This window comes from Manis javanica, chromosome 1, assembly GCF_040802235.1.
Source record: "Manis javanica isolate MJ-LG chromosome 1, MJ_LKY, whole genome shotgun sequence".
Lineage (NCBI taxonomy): Eukaryota > Metazoa > Chordata > Mammalia > Pholidota > Manidae > Manis > Manis javanica.
Genome location: NC_133156.1, coordinates 52,800,959 through 52,822,945, shown reverse-complemented (window position 1 = coordinate 52,822,945; position 21,987 = coordinate 52,800,959). Strand labels below are relative to the sequence as shown.

The following is a 21,987-nucleotide window of genomic DNA, read 5'->3' as shown; positions in this document are numbered from 1 at the left end:
TTGTGAATAGTTCCACAGTGAACATCAAACTGAAAAGTTTCTGCACAGCAAAGGAAACAACAGAGCAAAAAGGCCACCTACAGAATACGAGAAAATATTTACAAACCATGTACCTGATAAGGAATATATATCCAAACATAAAGAACTCCTACAACCCAACAGCAAAAAAAACTAATAACCCAATTTAAAAAATGGACTAAGGACGAATAGATTTTTCTTCATGGGAGACACACAGATGGCCAGCAGGTATAAGAAAAAAGCCTCAATGTCACTAATCACCGGGGAAATGCAAATCAAAACCTTACACCTGTCAGGTTGGCTATTATTAAAAAAACGAAGACAAGAAGTGTTGGCAAGGATGTGGAGAAATTGAAATCCTTGTGAACTGCTGGTAGGAATGCAAAATGGTGCAGCCATAGTGGGAAGCACTATGGGGGTTCCTTCAGAAATTAAAAATCAAACTACAATATGATCCAGCAGTTCCACCTAGGTATATGCATCCAGAAGAATTGAAACCAAACTTTCTTTCAAGGAGGTCAGTAGTCTCCTTCTCCAGGTGTTTGTCAGTCAGAGGTCACTGCCCTTCCCCCCACTCCCTGTGCCCTTGGACCAGGGCACTCTGTTGAGGAGCTAGGATGCACCTGCCGATGGGATTAATTGGGACAGGGAGACCCCAGGGATATGAAGGTTTCCTTGAACATGGGGCCTCTGCTGCCACCTACTGAGCATCTGGGGAAAGGGCTCTTACAGTCACCTGGGCAGCGTCCCCCACCCCCAGCATTTTATCTGGGCATTATAAATAAATACCAACATCAACAGCTAGAATAACAGCCATAATTTATCAAATGATTACTCTGCGTCAAACATTGTATCAGAGTCTTTAAAGACATTATGTCTTCATCTTCAACAACCTTGAAATGTGGCTGGCATTCCCCTATGTATTTATAGAGAGATGGGGGAAACTCAGGCTCAGAAATAAGAATGACCAGTCATACAGCTAGTGAGTGGCCGAGGCTGGATTCTAACTCAGGTTTCTCTGGCCCCAAAGTGGGACTGAGCAGTGTCCTGGTGAAAGGCAGAGAGGGAATGAGAGGGTGGGCAGGGAAGGTGGGAGGACAGAGATGAGGGCCCCAGGGAGCTCCCAGGCCACTCCTGGCACCTTTCCCAGGAAGGCTTCCTCACAGTCACTCTACCCACGCTGTCCCCCAGCCTTGCTCTGAGCCCTCCTCAGGGTGTCCTCCCAGCAATGCTGGATGCCGTGCCCTCAGCCAACATCACCGCTAGGGAGTGTGGGGCGGAGGAGGGGCTGACTGCAGGCCCTGGGCCTGGCGCTCGTGGGCACTGGGAGCAAGCTGGAGAGGGGGAGGCAGATGGGTCAGGTTCTCATGTTCCGGGGGCCTCAGCGTCAGACTGGCAGAGTGGGATGGGAGGCCAGCTATGGGATAGATTCCTGGGCACGTGCAGGGTAAAGGGCCCTCTGCTGCTGTCAGGAGGTCTTTCCAGTGGGGAGCATGTTGCTGATGTCAGAAAGACCAATGCTCTTTTCCTGGCTCTGCCACTTTCTAGCTCTGTGGTCTTGGGCAACTTCCTTCAGCTCTCTGAACCACAGTTTACCCTTCTATAACATGGGAAGAATCCCGGTCCCTCCCTCAGAGGGCTCACTTAGGAATCAAGTGAGAACATGAATATAAAGCCCTGCGTGCAGAGTAATGGTATTATGGATAAATGGTATTATGAATGACCCCCACAGACACATAGCAACCATGCTTTAATGCCTCTTAAGGCTGAGAAACAGATGTTGTGTAATGCCTTTGCAACATTGGGAAACTGAGTCACTGGGCCAGGAAGTGCCTGGACCCAGGCTTCAGCCTGAGTCACAAGCCTAACCCTGGGAAACCTCCTTGTAGCCACCTCCAGAAATGCTTCATGCCTCTGACTGCTGGCTTCTGTGCCTGCACTCCATCCCTTCCCTACCAGCCTGGGAATGGTAACAGAGGGAACCCACTGAGCCAGGGAAGACTCCATCCTGTATGTATCTAATGAATGAATGGTGCTCTGAGATGCACATTTTTATCCCCACTTTACAGATGTGGGAACGGAGGTTTAGAACGGGTCGGTGATTTGCCCAAGGTTACACAGCTATGTTGGGATAGGACCCTGACTTGCCCCCAGAGGCATCCATTAGAGAAAGCTCCAGGTAGCTGGACTCCCTCAAGGCTGGCATGAACCCCAAGCTCAGGCCTGGGATCAAAGGCAGCCCTGCAGGAAGCCCTTCCCATCCCGACTTCCCCAGAACTGGGACACGCTTTGACGTCAACACGTCCACATTCCTGCCCTCCAGCCCCAGGGTGGGGGCACGATTTCCTCCTTCCAGTACTGGCATCACAAACAGGAAGCTGGGTCATGTGGGTGGGTCAGGCCAGGGCATCAGGAGGAGGAGGTGGGCGTCCAGTCCAGGCATCAGTTCCCAGCCTGGCCGGGGGGCATCTGGGGAGGGCCAGGGGGTCATGTTATAATGTGCGCCCAAGGTCACACTGTTCCCAAGGCATGACAAAGGGCCTTCAGTGACTTTATCCTTTGGTCTCCACAAGCTGTTGCACTCTCATTGATCACAGTTAGTCTCACTGATTAACAATTGTGCCTATCGTGGGTTGAGCACTTACCTGGCTGTGCATTTTACATGAGTTCTCTCACTTAGTTCTCATAAACAATCCTCTTAGCATCCTTTGATAGATGAGGAAACTGAGGCACTGGCAGGTCCAACCATGTATCAAAAGTCCCGTAGCAGTGGGAGTGGTCAGGGCAGGGATTTAGACCCAGAGTCTAGCACTCAGAGCCCCACCTGGTACAGCCTCATCACCAGCTCAGCCCCTGCCACTGTACTGTTAGAAAATGCAAATCTGATCCTATTTCTCCTGGGCTAACCCCTTCTGTGGCTCCCTTTTGCCCCAGGGAGAAAAATCCATGCTCTGAGGATAGCATTCTGTGCCCTTTATCCCCTGCTGCTCCCACATCCCCAGCCAGGTTTCCTCCTTTAAATGTATCTAGCCACTGCTGATTCCTGAAACCACCCTCATTTTTTCATTATGACCTGTTTTATAGGGGAGGAATTGAAAGTCAAAGAGGGGACCGAATTTGCATCAGGTCAGAGAACTGATGGGTGACAGTCAGAATTCACACTTGGGTCTGGTTTGTTCAGAGTCTTCCAGGCCTGAGGTCCCAAATACTGTAGCACAGAGGAGGCTGGGTCTGTTTGAATGGCAGCTTCCTGCCCAACCAGGGAGATGCAGGGGATGGGCTTGGGCACCTGCACTGTTAGGGATCTCCCCTGGTGACTCTGCAAACCTTGGCTCCCCAGCCCTCTGAAGCCTCAGGCCTGTCTGGTGGACTCCCTGGTGTGACAAGCTGTAAGACTTGGATCCTGTGGGGCTTTTCCATCCAGGGCTCATCCAGGGCTCATACCTGCCAGAGACCTTCCCATCCAGGGCTCATACCAGCCAGAGACCACCTCTCCTGCAGAGCAGCCCTGACTCCTCACCACCTACCTCGGGGTCCAGCAGGCTACTCCATATTTCACTTCCCACTGCCCTCACCTTCCTGCAGGGCGGGTGCGTTTTGCACACCTGAAGAAGGGTTGATGCAGACCAGAAGCTCTCACACTTGACCGTGCTTCAGAGTGCCCTGGAAGGCTTTTAGACACAGATGGCCTGGCTCTCCCCTGAATCTGACTTTGAGGTCTGGGCGGGCCCAGAGCATGTGCTCCTAACAAGGGCTCAGGTGATATTGCTGCTGCTCTGGGACACACTTTGAAAACTGCTGCTCCGGGACACATTTTGAAAACCACTAGTGTGGAGGAGGCAGGCAGGGTGGGCAGGGTGTCACCACGCTCCACCAGTACAGCTGTGCCTCAGTTTCCTCCTCCATCAGAAATCAAATGACACCTACTTCTGAGATGTTGTGAGGTTTGAATGGTTTATTTGTTTTACTTTGCTATTCAGAAATACTTTCCAGGTTGGCTCCTTCAACAAATCTTTCCCAGCAAAGAAATCTGTTTCCCTGAGTCTCCTGGGCTCTGGTTCCCACAGGCACAGTGAGAATTTTTGCCACTAGCTTGAGTTTGGTGGGACTTGAAGCACCAGTTCTTTGGGGCAGGGGCTGCTGGGTCAACAATCCCATTTGACAGTTGCGGACACTGAGGCTGAGTGTCCTGTGCTCACACAGCTGGGAAACAAGCCGGGCAAGGAGTCAAGCCAGGTATCAAGTCTCCAGCCGCCCGCATCACTTCTCAGTGAGGCCACCGCGCTCACTCCTGAAGGGAGAGCTACCAGACGCCCGTGGGAACCGCCACCCCTCTAGGGCAGACCTGTCAGTCAGCTGGGCCATTTCTCAGGTTAGGACGCCCTCTGGTGGTCAGCGTGCAAAGGCAAGGGAGGCACGGAGCCCGGCTCCAGAACCTGACAGCTCTCTCTGCCAGGGATTTTACTCATTGGTTTATTCATCCACCCATTCCACAAACATTTTTAGGTGCCTACTGTTGCTCGCCCCTGGGATAGGCACTGGGGCCAAGACAGATACAATGGCTGCTCTGGCCACACTTACGGTCTACCCAGGAGAACAGAAGCGGGAGCCTAGCCTAGTGGGGCAGGTGGGAGGGAGGACGGTGGTGGAAGAATGGGTGGGGAGACGGCAGACCCGCTCTGGGGGGCCTTCTGAGCCTTAGCAGGGAGCTTTGTTTGTCTCTTTGGTGTATCAAGCTGGTGTCATGGATAAAGGTGTGGATTCTCACCCCTGGCTGCCTGGGTTTGAATCCTCTTTCTGTCTTTTGCCGGCTGAGTGACCCTGGGCAAGTTGCTTAAGCTCTCTCTGCCTCAGTTTTCTTATTTGGGTAATTGGGGTGGTAACAGAACTCCCCTCATCTGGCTCCTGTGAGGAGTAATGAGTCTGCCTGGAAGAGTGCAGGGCCCTTGGGAATGCCTGAGGATACTATTATTGCTGTTGCTTTTGTTACTGGAGCCACATGGACCAGTGAGCTGGTGGGGAGGTGAGGACAGCCTCCAGGTGTAATGAAGAGGCAGAATCAGTGAGGCTTGTTGATGGATGGGATATGAGGGGTGAGGGAGAGAGAGGGCCCAACAGGACTCCCACAACCCATGGCTTCACAGCTGGGTATAGAACAGGAGATCATTGTTATTTGATTGACTGATGTTGAGAATTGATTCACGGCAGGATGGGTGGGTGCACGGCAATGTGCAGGGAGTCCAGGAGTAGTTTGCAGCCTGGGGGAGCTGTTCAGGAGACAGTGGCCATGGCTGCAGAGTACAGTGCCCAGAGGGTGGCCCCGGGGAGAAGGTATTCTGGATCCCCTGACTAGGAAAGCCTCCAAGGATGCTACCTGGAGGGAAAGGATGCAGAGGTACAGGAGGTGAGGCCACTTGCAATGCTGCTTAGGGAAGGGTGGGCTGGAAACAACCCCTGGGGTTAGTGTTTCTGGATCTACCAGCACCTAGTGCAGGAAAGCACATCTCTGTCAGCCCCAGCATGGGTCTCCTTCCTCAAAGGGCCTATTTAGCCTCAGTCCACCATGTGCATTCTCCCTGTTTCTTTCAAATGCCCCTTCTCCACTGCCCGTTCTCCACTGTGTGGTTATTTTGTTTGGCAATGCTTCCTACTTCCCTGCCTCCTGCTGTCTTTCCCTATCCTTCCTCTGTGAGCCCCAGCTCAGCCTACGCCGTAAGGATGTCACCAACGGCCCCACACCTGGCTCATCCTGTGCTTCCCGCTACCCCTGCACCCTCTGGAGGCTCTTCTTGAGCTTCCTCAAATGGGAATGGCTTGAGTTTTCAAAAGTAGTAGATCCCAGGGCAAGTAGATGGGTGGGTATCTTCCTGGACCCCCTGAGCCTCTCCAGGACTTTCCACCTGCTTGAGAGCAGCCTGCGCCCTTGAGGCCCACTGTGGTCAGCTCTGCTGTGTTCTGCTCTCCCACCTCGTCAGCACTGATTTCCCTGACCGTCTTCCCAACCATTCTCTGCTCCTTCACAGAGGGCTTTGACACCTGCCGGCATCCTCTGTGCCCCAGGCTTTGCCGTCATCTTGGGTGACTTTGCTGGCCCTGTGGGAGGCCAGTCCCATGTCATGGCCTTCCTCCTCCTCCCTGTGACTATGGGTTTGTATTCCTCTTTCCGTCAATTTTTACTTTATACACTTTGGGGCTATGTCATTAAGTATATATAAACTTGGAACTGTTAAGAGCTTCTTAGTGGACTAAAGTCTCTCTCTGGTAATGTTTGCCTTAAAGTCTGCTTTTTTTGGATATTTGTACAGCTACATTTTTTATTATCATTTGCATGATGTATCTCTTTCCATCTTTTTTACATTTATTATCCTAATATTTAAGTTGTGGTTTCAAAAAAGTCCAGTCTGATATTCTTTATATTAATATATTACTAATTATTAATATATTACTAATATTAATTGCAATATTTAGTCTATTGTAATTTCTTCAAATTACCTACACATTTGAGTTTATGCCTACCCTATTATTATGTGTTTTCTATTTCTCCTACCTATTCTATGTTCCCTTTGCTATCATTTTTTCCCCTTTGTACCAGTTCATAGGGCTGTCATAACAAAGTACCACAAACTGAATGGTTGGAAAAGGACAGAAATTTATTCTCACACAGTTCAGAAGGCCGGAAGTCCAAAAGTAAGGTGTCAGTGGTGTTGTTTTCTTCTGGAGTCTCTGAAGGAGGGAACTGCAGCCCCCTCCCCGCCTCTCCCCTTCCTTCTGGTGATGGCCAGCAATCCCTTGTGTTCCCTGGCCTGCAGATGTGTCACTCCAATCTCCACATTCGTCTTCCCATGGTGTTTTCCTGTCTCTGTCTTTACATGGTCTTCTTAAAAGGACACCAATCATACTGGATTAAGGACCCACCTTACTCTAGTATGACTTAGTCTTACCTTAACTAATTACATCAGCAATGATCCCTTTTTCCAAATGAGGTCAGATTTTGAGGTACTGGGGGGTCAGGACTTCAACATACCATGTTTGGAGGATATAGTTCAGCCCATAACAGCCTTCTTTTGAATTAAATACTTTTTAGTATTCATCTCCTATTTATTTTTTAGTTGCACATTCTTTTACTATGCTTTTGGTGATTATCCTATCCATTGCAATGTGTATCCCATATTTATTCAAGCCTAATATTAATTAGTGTTTTTTTCCATTTTTTGAACAATGCAAAAACTTTGGAGCACTTTAATTGCATTTTCTGTCATATTTTTTGTGCTATTGTTGCCAGATATATTTTAACTGTACGTGCACTTGAAATTCCATGAAACATTATTCTTGCTTTATGAGGTCATCTCCAATTATATAACCCTATATAGTTACCTTTCTATGTATCTTTCTTCCTCTGATTCTTCCATCTGAACTTATTTTCTTTCTGCCTAAAGAAATTCCTTTAATGATTCCTTTGGAGGGGATTTACTGGTGACAAATATTTTAGTCCCCTAGAAAGCATTTTTCCTTCATTGGGAAGGCTATAACCACTGCATGTCAAATTCCAAGTTGCAGGTATTTAAAACATTTAACCCCTTTTAAGGCATTATTGCATTATCTTTTGTTTCTACTATTACTGTTGAGAAATTAGCTGCCAATCTCATGTTCCTTTGAAACTTAGATGTCTTTTTTCCCCTCTGGCTCCCTGTAAGATTTCCTCTTTGGCTTTGATTTTCAACCCTTTTTCTATAATGTGCCTTGGTGATTTTTTTATTTGTATTTGTTTTGCTTGGTGATTCTTTTCTTCAAACTGTGGATCGAGGTCTTTCATAACTTTTGTAAAATTTTAGCCACTATCTCTTTACTATTGCTTCTACTCTTTTCCCTTTATTCTCTCCTCTTTTAGTCCAGATTTCATGTGTGTGTTATGGGCTAAATTGTGTCCCCCTCCTAAATTCATATGTTGAAGCCCTAACCCCAAGTACCTCAGAATGGGACTGTACCTGCCAAGAAGCCTTTGAAGAGGTTACCAAAGTAACAGGAGGTCCATAAATGGAGGTTCTGTCTTGCAGGAGCTCCTGGGCGGGTTCCCAGATAGCTCCTGTGCAGAGGCAAGAGTGAGATGGCACATAACACGTGCTCAGTAAACTGCAACATCACTGGGATGTCATTTATTTAAAGTACCTAATTGATCAAAGATGAAAAATACATAGTGTCCAGAGCTGGTGAGGCCACGGGGAGGTGGATACTCCCCCCTTGCTGGTGGAGCTGTAGATTGTTTTAGTCTCTTCGGAGAGTGTTCTGGCAGCAAAGGTCTAATGGCTCAGATCTTTGCATAGTTTTTGACCTAACAATTCCTCTTCAAGGAATTTAGCCTATGGAAGCAACTGGGAGATGAGCAAAATGACAGCTTCAAGGACCAGCAGGACAGTGCTGTTAATAACTGGAAAATCTTGCATGCAATCAAAATGCTTATTAGAGGAATGATGAAAAAATTTATGGATCATCCAATCAAGAAATACTGTGCTATGCTTAGAATTAATGATAAAAATATACTGTAGCGATTCAGAAATGCCAGTACATGGTACGGAACCCTGGGGAGCAGCTGCCGTAGGAGCCGCCACTCAGCTGAGGGGGCATCAGACCGCATGAGGAGAGTGGGGTGAGAGCCCCCCATCGGGCCCTTAGGATGATCCCAGCGTGCGCCACAGCCCTCCCAGCCTTCCATCATCTTCCAGACTTTCACTTGTGCCTGTGCCACCCTTTACACCCACCCTGACTGCATCTGACCCATCTTCCCTCTTCTCTCTCTCCCTCTCCTCTCCCCACACAACACATACTCCTGCATTCATTCACACACCTGCCCACACATTCACACACACTTCCACATGCTCACCACACCCATAAACTCACACACGTTCCCATACTCACCCTCACCCACACACTCACAGATGCACACACTCATCACACATATAAACACTCATCCACCTGTATTCACATGCACCCACACACTGACATGCACACCCACTTTTACATACACCCCGGTCCTCACACTTGACACACGCAAACCTCCCACTTTCATACACACTAACACTCACCAGTGCTGTATTCAAACATGCTCATGTGCTGGCCCACGCCTTCACATACACTCCTACACTCACATTCATTTACACACTCACACCCATTCACTCACTCACTCACTACTATGCCTTCTGTTCTCTGAGGTCAGCAAGCTGGCTTGTCCCTGGCTGGCTGCTGGTCTGAGGAGTCCCTTCCCTTGAGGACACAGAATTCCAGGTATGGGGTGAAAGATGTTTCCACCCTCACAGTGGCTGCCTGGGAGTCCAGGGATGGGTTTGCAGATTCCTGGCTCTCTCATCCCCTTCGAGACCCCATCATCTGGCTTGCCGTCCTCTCTCCTGTCTCATGGCTGCCATCAGCCCAGTCCCTGGACAGCCTCTACTTCACAGGAGACTTGAGCTCGTCACAGGAGATTTGATGCTCATGGGAGCAAGTGACCCCGGGCCTCGCAGCGCCACCTCGTCCCAGTGCCCCCGGTGTCTCCGGACCCCACAGCCCCTGAGGGCAGCCTGCCTTGTCTCTGCTCCCAACCCAGTGCAGCTCTCTGCTTGGCCTCTCCACCTGCAGGCCATTGGCCACAACCTTCTCCAAAGACTGACTGAGCCCCTACCATGTACCAGGTGCTGGGGATGAAAAGGGAGTAAGAGACCTATCTCTGCTTCCACTCACCTCCTGAAAGGGTGGGAGTGAAAGTAAACTGACGGAAGGTGATAAATGCTGTGACAAAAATAAACAGGGTGCCAAAATCAACAGAAGGCTGCAGAGCGAGGGTCATGAAGGGAATTTCTGAATAAATGACATTTAAGCTGAAACGAACGTGGCAAGTCCTTGCGGCCCGGTAAGAAGCTTTGGGCCTGCTAGGAGAATCTTTGAAGGATGTTAAGCAGAGGAATTATATAATCTGGTTTATGTTTAAGAACATCCCTTCCGCTGCTCTGTGGATAGTGGATTAAGATGGGGTGAGGTGAAGAAGAGGTGGAAAGCACCTATGGGCCAGGCCATGTGCACCGCCCTCGGCCAAGGGCATGAGTCCCCTGGCGGGATCCACAGTGATGGCGGCGCTCCCCGGAGGAAAACTGAGGTGCAGTTTCCCAAAGAAGGAGAATGAGGGCTGGGCAGCAAAAATTAATAGCTGTCCATGTCAGAGACCAAAGCGAAATGTACTGAAGGGAATATTAGGGAGTGAAGAGCGTGACAAAGTGAAGGGCCTTCTACACCTGGGACTCTGGGCGGCTCAATAAAAGTCTGTTGAATGAAGAACGAACGTAGGTATAAAGTACAGAGGGCTGCCCGTGCCAGGAAGGAGAGATCTCCCTTTCTGCTGACTCAGGCAGAGATGGAATAAGGAACTATCTTCGTTGCTTGGGGATGTTATGCTTATGAGGCTGGGGTCCACACAGCCCAGTCTGGGAACAGCCTGTGGGACGGAGGCCACAGTCCAGCAAACGAAAAAAGCAGGAGGCACACAGCACACTTCCTCCGCCTGTGTTTTTCAGCTGCCACAAAGACGACTAATGTCCTGCATCCCTCTCCCTCCCACAGGGGCTCTGATTCTGTCTTCCAGGTTCCACACAGCCCTCCGCCTGCCCCAACCTCTTGGGCCCCTCCCTTTCTGCCTTTCCCTCAGAACCCTCCCAAAAAGCAGACAGGAGAGAAGCGGGGCCAAGTCAGCAGGTCAGAGGTGAGAAAGGCTCAGAACATGCTCACTCAGGAGTGACTGTCCCATGGGCCTGGCCTGGAGCCAGTTTCTGAGGCTAACAGAAATAACTCTCTCCTGGACAGCCCCCCTGCCACCACACCACCATGTGGTCACACCATGTAGTCACATGTTTAAGTGAAGAACTATCTATAAGGTGCCTACTAAGAGCCGGGGACTGTTCTGAGTATCAGGGATACAAGATATTGTCCCTGCCCTTCAGGAAATAATGGTTTACTGAAAGAGAAGAGTAAGCAAATGATTACTGATTAACCCAGCTGGTGTGTGTGTGGGGGAGGCATTGGGGTTGTAGGGGAGAGACGTTCTAGCAGAGGTCATATGGAACTGTGAGGTTTGAATGCTGGTGAGTAGGCTGATGCAGGCAAAATGAGTGTGTGTGCACTGGGGCTGTGGGCGGTGGGGCACTCCAGATGGGAGGGAAGCATGTGTACCGCGAGGATGACTCTCAGTCCATAAGCCCAGGCATGCATGAAATGAACTTATTTCCTCCACAACTTCATTTCTATTTTGAGACCCCGTTCCACCAGGCTTCCCTGCCTTTTTCCCAAGGTCATGGCCAAATTCCAGGGCTTATATTGTGCCAAGATGTTGATGGGGAGTAGGTGCAGAACACAGGAGCCGACCCTCCGTCCTGCCTGTCTGCGTGGTACCCCAGCTGGTCCCGCTGCAGCAGTGACGTCCCTTGTCCTCTCCTGGCTTTCTGCACTGTGGTGCCTTCCCTTTGAGTACAGAGGGAGGAGGAAATCCCATGTAAGGGCAGGAAGTGCCAGGGGCAAGGAGGCTCACTTATTGAAAAACTATGAGCTCCCACATTGGCAAAGGTGGTTTACTCTGGCTGGGGCGCACAAAGTGCAGGATGTGGGGGAGAACTGTGGGGAAGTATTGGGGGGCATAGTTGGGGTGGGCCCCACCCGTCCTTTCTCTTTCAGCTGTGCAGAGGGTGTGGCCTGGGCCTGGCAGGGGTCACTGCTCTCTCCCGCAGAGGTGGGTGGGCTCTTTTAGGCCACCGGGGACCTCACACTTTCACTCTACCCAGATCATGCAGGGAGAGGTCTTCCAGGCGGGTTGGAATATCACGCACCTATTCTGTTACTACAGAGCCAAGGGAACAAGGCCTAATCACTGTGGTGGGGTCATGGAGCTAAGAGAGCCCACATTTCACCTGCAACCTTCCTTTTTCCCTTGCAGATAAGCAGGGAATGATAAACACCCCTAGGAGACTTGCTCCTCTGATTTAATCTGATTTCACTGCTCAGCATTAGCAGGGCAATTCTGCAACTTACAGGAAAACCACACCTCTGGGGAGAGGCTTAACAGGTGAATCAGAGCTTAAGTGTTTTCTGTTACATGTGAAGGAGGAAGGAAGAATAAAAGGGACTATTTAAAAAGAAATATTCAAAAGCTACCCTCAAGGTGAAATATATATCCTCTCTAAGCCCTCTTATACTTTTTTTTTTTTGGTTACTGGCCTGATGAGTCACCCAGGCTGGAATGAAGCTGCTTCAGGCCTTTGCACCCACTGTTCCAACTGCCCGGCAAACCCTTCATCCTCTTCACCACCTGTACACTACCTGCTCCCCTTAAAAATGCTACTCAAGGGCTCCCTCCTCTTGGAAGCCTCCCCTGAACTCCTCAGGCTAGATCAGGGCTCCCACACTCTGGGCTTCCCCTGGTCATAACTTGGGGCTCTGCCACTTCTGCCCTCATTTCTGTCCCACCCCCAGGTGGCGAGGTTGGGAGGGCAGAGAGCACGCTGTGTCGGTGATTTGCTCATTCACTGGGCCCCACTTCACCGACTTTCTTTAGAAGGTCGTCTCACCTTGTCCATTCTCTTTTCGTGCCCATTGCCCAGACTCTTGCATTAAACAATAATCATAGTATTTCCAAGACACCTATGTCAAAGCTGTAACCCCCAAGGTGACTGTTTTTAAAGATGGGCCTTTAGGGAGGTAATTAAAGTTAAATGAGCTCTTCAACAGCTGGTGCTGGCAAAACTGGACAGCTACATGTAAGAGAATGAAACTGGATCACTGTCTAACCCCATACACAAAAGTAAATTCGAAATGGATCAAAGACCTGAATGTAAGTCAGGAAACCATAAAACTCTTAGAAAAAAACATTGACAAAAATCTCTTGGACATAAATATGAGCAATTTCTTCATGAACATATCTCCCTGGGCAAGGGAAACAAAAGCAAAAATGAACAAGTGGGACTATATCAAGCTGAAAGGCTTCTGTACAGCAAAGGACACCATCAATAGAACAAAAAGGTATCCTACAGTATGGGAGAATATATTCATAAATGACAGATCCAATAAAGGGTTGACATTCAAAATATATAAAGAGCTCACACACCTCAACAAACAAAAAGCAAATAATTCAATTAAAAAATGGGCACAGGATGCGAACAGACACTTCTCCAAAGAAGAAATTCAGATGGCCAACAGGCCATTGGAAAGATGCTCCACATCCCTAATCATCAGACAAATGCAAATTAAAACCACAATGAGATATCACTTCACACCAGTAAGGATGGCCACCATCCAAAAGACAAACAACAACAAATATCAGCGAGGTTGTGGAGAAAGGGGAACCCTCCTACACTGCTTGTGGGAATGTAAATTAGTTAACCATTGTGGAAAGCAATATGGAGGTTCCTCAAAAAACTAAAAATAGAAATACCATTTGACCCAGGAATTCCACGCCTAGGAATTTACCCTAAGAATGCAGGAGCCCAGTTTGAAAAAGATATATGAATCCCTATGTTTATCGCAGCACTATTTACAATAGTCAAGAAATGGAAGCAACCTAAGTGTCCATCAGTAGATGAATGGATAAAGAAGATGTGGTACATGTACACAATGGAATATTATTCAGCCATAAGAAGAAAACAAATCCTACCATTTGCAACAACATGGATGGAGCTAGAGGGTATTATGCTCAGTGAAATAAGCCAGGCAGAGAAAGACAAGTATCAAATGATTTCACTCATCTGTGAAGCATAAGAACAAAGAAAAAACTGAAGGAACAAAACAGCAGCAGAATCACAGAACCCAAGAATGGACTAACAGTTACCAAAGCGAAAGGGACTGGGGAGGGATGAGGGGGAAAAAAGGGGGGCATTACGATTAGCAGACATAATGTAGGACAGGCATGGGGAGGGTTGTACAACACAGAGAAGACAAGTAGTGATTCTATAGTATCTTACTAGGCTGATGGACAGTGACTGTAGTGGGGTATGTGGGGTGGACTTGGGCATGGGGGAGTCTAGTAAACATAATGCTCCTCATGTAGTTGTAGATTAATGATACCAAAAAAAAAAGTTCAATGAGGTCACAAGGGTGGGGCCCTCATCTAACAGGTCTGGTGTCTTTATAAGAAGAGAGGGGGACACCAGAGATTTCTCATTCTACATCCACACAGAGGAAAAGCCATGCCAGGACCCAGGAAGAAGACAGGAGGAAAGGGCATCACAGACCACCTGACAGCACCTGATCTTGGACTTCCAGCCTCCAGAACTCAGAAAATAAATTTCTGTTGTTCAAGCCATCCAGTTTATGGTGTTCTATTATAGCTGCCTCAGCAAACAAAGGCTGAAGTGTAGGGGGATCACCTTGATGGCTAAAGATGGTTTTAGCACTATTGCCATTCCTTGTCTATATTTAAGAGTTTCTTTTTCTTTCCAATTATTAAAAGTGTGGTGAAATACTGAAATACACATAACATTTACCGTCTTAACCATTGCAAAGTGTACAGCTCAGTAGCATTACGTATGTTTGCATTGCTGTGCGACTATCACCACCATCCGTCTCTAGAACTCTTTCCATCTTGCAGAACTGAAGCTCTTCCCCATTCAGTATTAACTGCCCTGTTGCCCTCCCCAGGCGCTGGTAGCCTCCATTCTGCTTTCTGTCTCTGTGAATGTGACTACTCTAAGGACTTCATGAAGGTGACTCATATAGTATTTGTCTTTTATAACCAGCTTGTCTCATTTAGCATAATGTCTTGAGGGGTTCTTTTTATTACATTTCCCCCTGCTTGTTTTAGTTAACTGTCCCTGACCCAGGGTTGCATGTGTGGATTAAACTGAGCCAGTCAGGTCAGTGGCCTGAGGTAGAGACCAGAATTAGGGACCATGTACTACCCTCCTAGCATTGCAGGGTCCAGAGAAGGACCTTATTCTGGTCCTAGCCCCAGTCCACCCCCACTGTAGCTCCAGCCCAACCGCAGACTCAGATGTGACCTCAGCTCAGCCCGTGTCACCTCTATGACCTCCCATACCCTCCTTAAGCTGGCCTGATTCACAAGGCTGTTCGTAGGAGCCTGGCTCCCCAGGTCTCCGGGATCTGCTGGGGTGGATCCCACAACTCGACTGCCTGACCCTCAGTTTCTTTCAGCTCAGATCTTTGCTGCCTTTCACCAGGACCACTAGATGGCGTCAGTGCTCCATCTTCTAAAAAGAAACCAGCAGCTCCCTACCAAGAGCTCAGAAAGCCCCTTCTCTGGACTCGAGGACATCCAGGTTCACTGCTTTCTGATGAGAACGGGCAAAAAGGCAGTCCCAAGGGGCTGGGGCCCTCACTCAGCGTCACGTAGCTACCCTACCTCCCACACCCCTGCCCAGGCTACTCCACGGCCCTCTGCCCATCCATCTGTTCCACCTGGAGCTCAGGGACCCCAGCCTGTGGGCAGAGCTGCCAGCCAGCAGAGTCATGGGAACCTCTTGGAGAAAGCAGGCTGGTTGTAGCAGAAGGAAAATGTCTCCTGGGGACCTTTGCCCTGGCCCTGGGCAGCTCCTCCAGCATGCTGCCCTCCACCCTCTGCTTGGGCAGCTCCCTTCTGCAGAGGGGGCTCTGGCTGTTCTTCTCGGCTGCCCAACTACTGTCCACCCTCCGAGGCTCAGCTTCCATGTGACCTCCTCAGGGAAGCCTGCCCCAGTACCAAGGCCTCTGTTAAGAACAACTCCAGCTGAAAAAACCCCAGGGTATAAAGACAGCAAGGCTGGACCTGGAGGGATGGCCCTGGGACCATCTAGACTGGGACCAGCTGGGACTACCTGTCAGAGAAGACAGAGGGTAACGCAGGCCTGGAATTACTCAGAATAATGGAGAGGATTCTTGTTTGGTGGAGGTGGGGGATGACACCAGAAAAGGGAGATGTGGGTTAGCTAACAAGAGAGACTGGAGTGGATGAAGGCCAGAGACATCTCACCAGGAAGTTTCTGACCTTTCTATCCTGGGGTGGCAGAGAGAATCTTCTCCCACACTCCGTCTCCATTCCTCTGTGGGGATGGTTCTCCCTGAGGTGTGCCTAGGTAGGCAGGGGCCAGTGCTGAGGCCAGGCTGCAGGCAGCTCCCTGCTCAGCTCCGATGAGGGATGGCCTGGCCCTTCCCACGCCCCTCCTGGAATGTAGAGCTGCTCCTGGGAGTTGAGCAGAAGTGTGACTTTCCCTCTGGAGTCCGAGGTCAGTCAGCCTCCCAGGCCTGGGCCAGCATTCTTGATGGGGAGCCAAAACAAGCAAGGGGAGAGGGGCTGGCGAAGCTCAGAGGCCTGGCGAGCCCCCTGCATCTGATCGCCCTTTGCTTTCATTCCTTGTGGGGAGGAGGTGTGCTGATGCCAGGAATTCCACACTTGGAGGACAGGGATGTAAATACCAAGGTTCTGCTGTGTGGAGCCGCTGTGCTGGTCACCTTAGATGCTGCTAACAGTGTCACAGGGCTCACTCCTTGAGGCAGTACAGGGCTTGAAGGGAGGCCCAGGGGGCTGTAGGGGGACAGAGGCAGGCAGCCCACAGCCCAACTGGGATGCAGGGGTGGGGGTGTGGGGAGGAGTGGGATGAGGGAGGGAGTGGTGTCCTAGGACCTATAATACTGGAAACAGTGACCACCATTACCGAGCACCTCCTGAATGCCAGCACTTCCCAGCAGGATTCGTCCTGACACAACCCACGGGCGAGCCGACACTATCTCACCTCATAGATTCAGAACCTCAGGCTCAGGGAGGGTTAACAAGGTCCCCAAGATCCCACAGGGGAGGCAGGCTGATCCCAGGCCTGTCTGTCTCCCGACCCAGTGCTCTCACCTCACTGTGCTAGAGTGCATCACACTGGCAACACCTGCTCCAGGATGGGAGGCCGGGATGCCGCCTCCCCCACCCCATGAGAGATCCCCCCAGGATGCTTCCCTTCACACAACCAGCCTCTTCCTCCCTCCAAGGGCTGGAGGGTGTAGTCCCTGTTGCTCCACCTAGAGGCGGGGAATTGAGGCATGGGCAAAGGGGCCTCCCCGTTGCACAGGTCCAGGGGGGCACACCCACACAAACTTCGGGTGAGCAGCACTCCCAGGGTCCCTGCTTGCTGCGGGCAGAACGTGGACGTGAGCTCAGGCCTGTGCAGCTGACTCCTAGGCAGGCCCTTTGGACTTCTCAGAGGGTAACTCTCAGAGAGTCTCAGGCTCTCCATTCAGAGAGAAAGGCTTAACCTCATGCAGGCCCTAGCCAGTGGGAGAGGGGGCTGAGGAAAGGGGTCCAGATCCTGAGGCCTTCTCTGTTGGTGCAGCCGACCCCAGGCTTCTGGAAGATTCTCCTCCCTGGGTGCATGTAACGCCAAGGTCAGGACTCTGTTCCCATAGTGGATGCCTGGGATATTCATGTTTTCCACATCCCTGTGTAGGAGCCAAAACCAGCTTCCAAGAGCCAGGAGGGTTGAGCCTGAAGGGAGAAGCAAAGATTCCCTGTTCCTGGAATTGGACAAAGGGACAGTGTGTAAGTCAAGGACCCAGCTTTTCTCTCCTTGCTCTTCTAGGTGCGCTCGGGTTCCCTTCCCTTCCCTCCTTTCCCCCCTCTTCACCCAGCCTTCCTCTCTTCACCTCCCTTCTCTTCTCTTCTCTGCCTGGCTCCTCCCCCGCTCCTCCTTCTGACAATTTGCCCACAGACAAGCTGTGATGCTCTGGAATCAGACCAGATTCACACTGTGGCTCCACTGCTCACAGGCTGTGTGATTCAGGGCTAGTCACTGCCCTCTCTGAGCCTGACTTCCCTTATCTGTAAGATGGGATGATAATACCTACCTGATGGGCTGTTTGTGGGGTCAGTGAAATCACTATGCTAGAGGGCATCACACTGGAAACACCTGCTCCAGGACCATTTGTCCATGAAAACCCCTGGGTGTAGATCCAGGGAAATTCTTAATGAAAATAAGAGAAATCTTTTGGTTGTTGAGAGGCCCTACAAAATGGGATAAAATTACTTCATCTCTTGGAGTCTTGGTTTTTCTCTCCTATGAAGTGCAAGTAAATGCTGGGACCTACCATGGAGAGTAGCTGTGAGGATTCAGTGATCTAGTGGATGTCCTCAGCACATAGTGAGTGCTCATTGTATCACTTGTTATTGTTATTATCTTTGCAGAGCCTTGTTTTGCCTCCAGGAACCCAGGGACTAAGGGAAAGAGAAGCATCCATACAAAACTCCTCCGAGGCCTGCTGTGCCTCAGGCAGCAGGGGCGGTGAGGGTTAGCGTGCAGGCTCGGGCACGGAAGCATTAGAGGAGAAATATGATGTGCCTGGGAGCATGGCTGGGGCATTAGTGAGAGTCTGAACAGCAAGGAGAAAGGATGCCGAAATTACATCACTAAATGATCTACAGCCTGTATGCCTTGACTTCCATCTGTCCCAGCAGCCTCAGAACCACACTGCTCTGAACATGTCCGTTTGTGGCTCTGCCTTCTCCTCCAGATTGGCTGGTCCTTGAGGGCAAGGCCATGTCGGACTTCGTTTTGTATCAAGTGTGGACATGTGACCGAGATGGGTTTAGGGACTGGGCTTTGATCCAAGGGGTCAAAGGAAAGACAGACCTTGAACTTTTCCTGAAAGTTTTTTAAAAGGTTACTAAGCTGGCATGACATGAGTTAGGAGCCACTGGAGATCATCTTGGTTACCACAAAGAGAGAGCATGCCTGAGAGTGATGTCAACCCAGAGGAAAGCATGATGACATCATGTGAACACCTGGATCCAGCCACTCCAGAAGCTAGAATTGACCTGTTCAGTTCTGGGAGTTGTTTCTTAAGTTGTTTTTCTTGAGTTGGATTTCAATCTCTTACAACCAAGAGAGCCTAGGTCAATATGGTCTTTCCCCCCTATATTAAAAAAAGTCTTGATTATCAAATGGCACCTATTAAAAATGTCTGCTGGCCCAGCATAAGTGGGTGGTATATTTCAGAGGCACATTTTGCCTTAACTCCGGAGCAGGCATGCCGAGGGTTCAATCCTCCTGCCACCTGGGAAGGACCCTACTGCCCTTGCTTCTAAGATGAGGAGACAAATGTTGTGAAGATTCGTTGAGAGTAATTGTGAAAATCATCATGTCTTCTGCTTAATAAATGCTGGTTCATTTCTCTTATCCCATTGATCTTAAAACTCAGTGTCAACAAGCCAGGAGGAGCCATTTTCTTTGTTAGAATTTCCAACTGTGCTGTGACTTCTGTGATCCAGTCATGCCTTATGGAGAGCTGATATTTAACTTCCGGCAATTGTAAATCTAAATATGGGTTCACACAATACCAATGTCCCCCACCCCCATCCCCTCACACCAATACCACTGCAAGACTCCATCCCAGAAATCTGGGCAATAAAGCCTGGCCTGGAGGAAACCCAACCAAACTGGTCAGCCTGGATGGGCCTCCACTAGAAACCTGCAGGCCCTTATCTCCACTGTGACTAAATTTGGATCTCAAACTCAGTCAGCTTGGGAATTCCTGACGAATTCCAGCAAGGGCCAGCTGCTATTGTTTTTTGCAGAGAAGGGAGATAATTCTTCCAAGAAGAAATTTAAGTTAAAAGCAATAATTTGTCATTATACAAAACTTGGAAAACACAGGGAAAAACGTCACCAATCACCCAGACAGAGCCCCCAGGGACATTTTGCTTATTTTCTGTTGGTCCTTCCAATACATGGTCAAGTTTGAGGGCTGTTGGACTTTTTTTTTTTTTACAATCACAACATTGGAGTGTATGTTCAGTTTTGTATCTTGATTTTCCCACCATATTGTAACATAAACACATCTCCATGCTATAATGTCTTTGCTGAGGGCCAGATGCCATGCCTGGCACATGATCAGTATGATCTCAATAATGTTCACACCCACCCTAAAACTAGGAGCTCTTATTCTTCTTGCTTTACAAATGAGGAAACTGAGGCACAAAGCAGTTAAGTGTCTCACTCAGTATTGTGGTGAGGACCAGGCTGTCTGGCTTCCCCGCCCACGCTATTAGCCAGGTATGTGTCTGCAACATGGCTTATTCAACCTTTCTTGGAGGGACCCGTTGTTTTCCCCTACCCTGCATTCCTCCTTCACTGTTCCTATTTCCCCCGGGAACTGAGATCCTCCACTTTCAGTTTGAGGGGGGCAGCTATTGGGCGGAGTTGAACACATGCCTTGGGTCTGGCCCATCAGAGCCCCGTATCTCCCTGGCCTCCATGATTGGTTCAGGAAGGGGCATGTGATCCAGGTTGGTCCACGCAGGAATCGTTCAAAGGCAGGTTGTATAGTGTGGACCTGCAGCCAGCTGCCCCGAGAACCTGCTGGGATGGGGCCAGAACAAAGGAGGGCAGAGCTAGTGAGGGGAGAGACCCAATCTTGTCTCAACATTTCAGATTCTGGATGCAGTTGTACCTGCAGCGGGCTCTGCTGTTCTGACACTGGACTTCTCCATTACCTGAGCCCTTTCATCCCTTTAAGCAAGTTGGATTTCTGTTACTTGTAACCAAGAGTTCTGGGAAGTACACCCTGGTTGTTGGACATTGGGGCAGCTTATAGTTTTTTTGCCATTATAAATAATGCTACAGTGAACATCTTTACATATAGAACTTATCCTTGATTAGAATTATTGTGATATTTTCTCAGGAGCTACTAGGCAAAAGGCTCAAACGTTGTTGGGGCTCTGTAAACATTTTGCCAGCTATTTCCTTAAGGATGGTAACGGCTTCACCTTCACTCCCCAGCAGTGTATGGAGCTGTGGTTTTGAAAATTGAGTTGTGAGACTTTCTTTGAACAAGTTAAAAGTTGTATTTGTTTTTTAAACAGTAAAATTATGTTAATATAAAACTGATAAAAACAGACAAAACTGAAACACACAACACAAAACACAACACACAGGACCAGTGCAAACCCTTCCCAACCAATCCCCCAGGTTTTAAACCCTTTATTACAGATCCACCAAAGATTAGACTGTATTGGAGAGGTCACAGTACTGAATCAGAAAAGTAATAATAATAGACATTGTTTAAAAGGTCTGTACACAGGTAGCTGGGGGTGGGATGAGGGACTTCCATCACTCCAACATCAGCAACATAATGCAGAGAGGTTTCTGTGATTATCACAGATTTCTAGAACATTACCATGTACGCTAGTCCCCTGCCCACTTTCTAAAAGTTGCTTTTAAAAAAGATTAAAAGTGCACAGACGCTTTCATAAGGCACAGACAGATTGTTGTACAAGTCATCTCATTAGGGATTTGGAAAAGACAGTGGGGCAATTAAATACCAAGAACTGCCAGGAGGCCACGTGTTCCTGAGCCGGTGTGCGTCTGCCAGAACTGGGGCAGAGACGGAACCAAGCAGGGGAAGTCACTGCCTCTCCAAGACTTCACACAGCCCCATTTCTCAACTGGAACTGACTGGGGGTTCTCTGGGGACTTGGGGACTGATTTCCAGCAACCAGTCCCAAGGGCTGAAAGTAGCAGGTAGCCAACTGCGCCCCCCACCCCTCCATCTCCCTGGCAGGACCTGAGGGTGATCATCAACCAGTGATGCCTTTGGGGATTCTGCCCAAGGCCATTGGGGCAGCTGCTCACTGTAACAAGGTGCCTGGCATCTCTGACACAGAGGCTTTTCGAAGCAAGCAGGAGGCTCTGGGGAAGGAAAGCAGTTGTGCGCACTTGCCAAGATAGAGCCCTGAAGCAAGAGAATGGCTAAGAAGGCCCAAAGGATTCTCCCCAAATGTCTCATCCTCTCATTGTCTTTATCTCTGAAGGCAGAGCTGGGGCACTGTACTCTCAGACCCCAGCACGCCACACCTAGTAGGCACTCAGCAGAGGTGGGTTGACTTTATGTGCACGTGTAGGTAGTATTTTACCAAACCCCTCAACACACGTAGTTTGATTTCTGATTTATTCAGTAAACATTTAATGAGAA

At 49.3% G+C, this 21,987-nt stretch overlaps 1 long non-coding RNA gene across 1 annotated transcript in view; it reads left to right on the top strand.

The window, feature by feature from the left end:
• LOC140848487 (uncharacterized) overlaps positions 1 to 21,096 on the top strand; it is a 44,129-nt gene extending 23,033 nt beyond the window's left edge. The window contains exons 2-3 of the long non-coding RNA XR_012129480.1: positions 15,196 to 17,560; positions 18,203 to 21,096. This is a non-coding gene — a long non-coding RNA (uncharacterized lncRNA). The remainder of the gene's footprint in view (positions 1 to 15,195; positions 17,561 to 18,202) is intronic.
• The last annotated feature ends 891 nt before the right edge of the window (positions 21,097 to 21,987 follow it).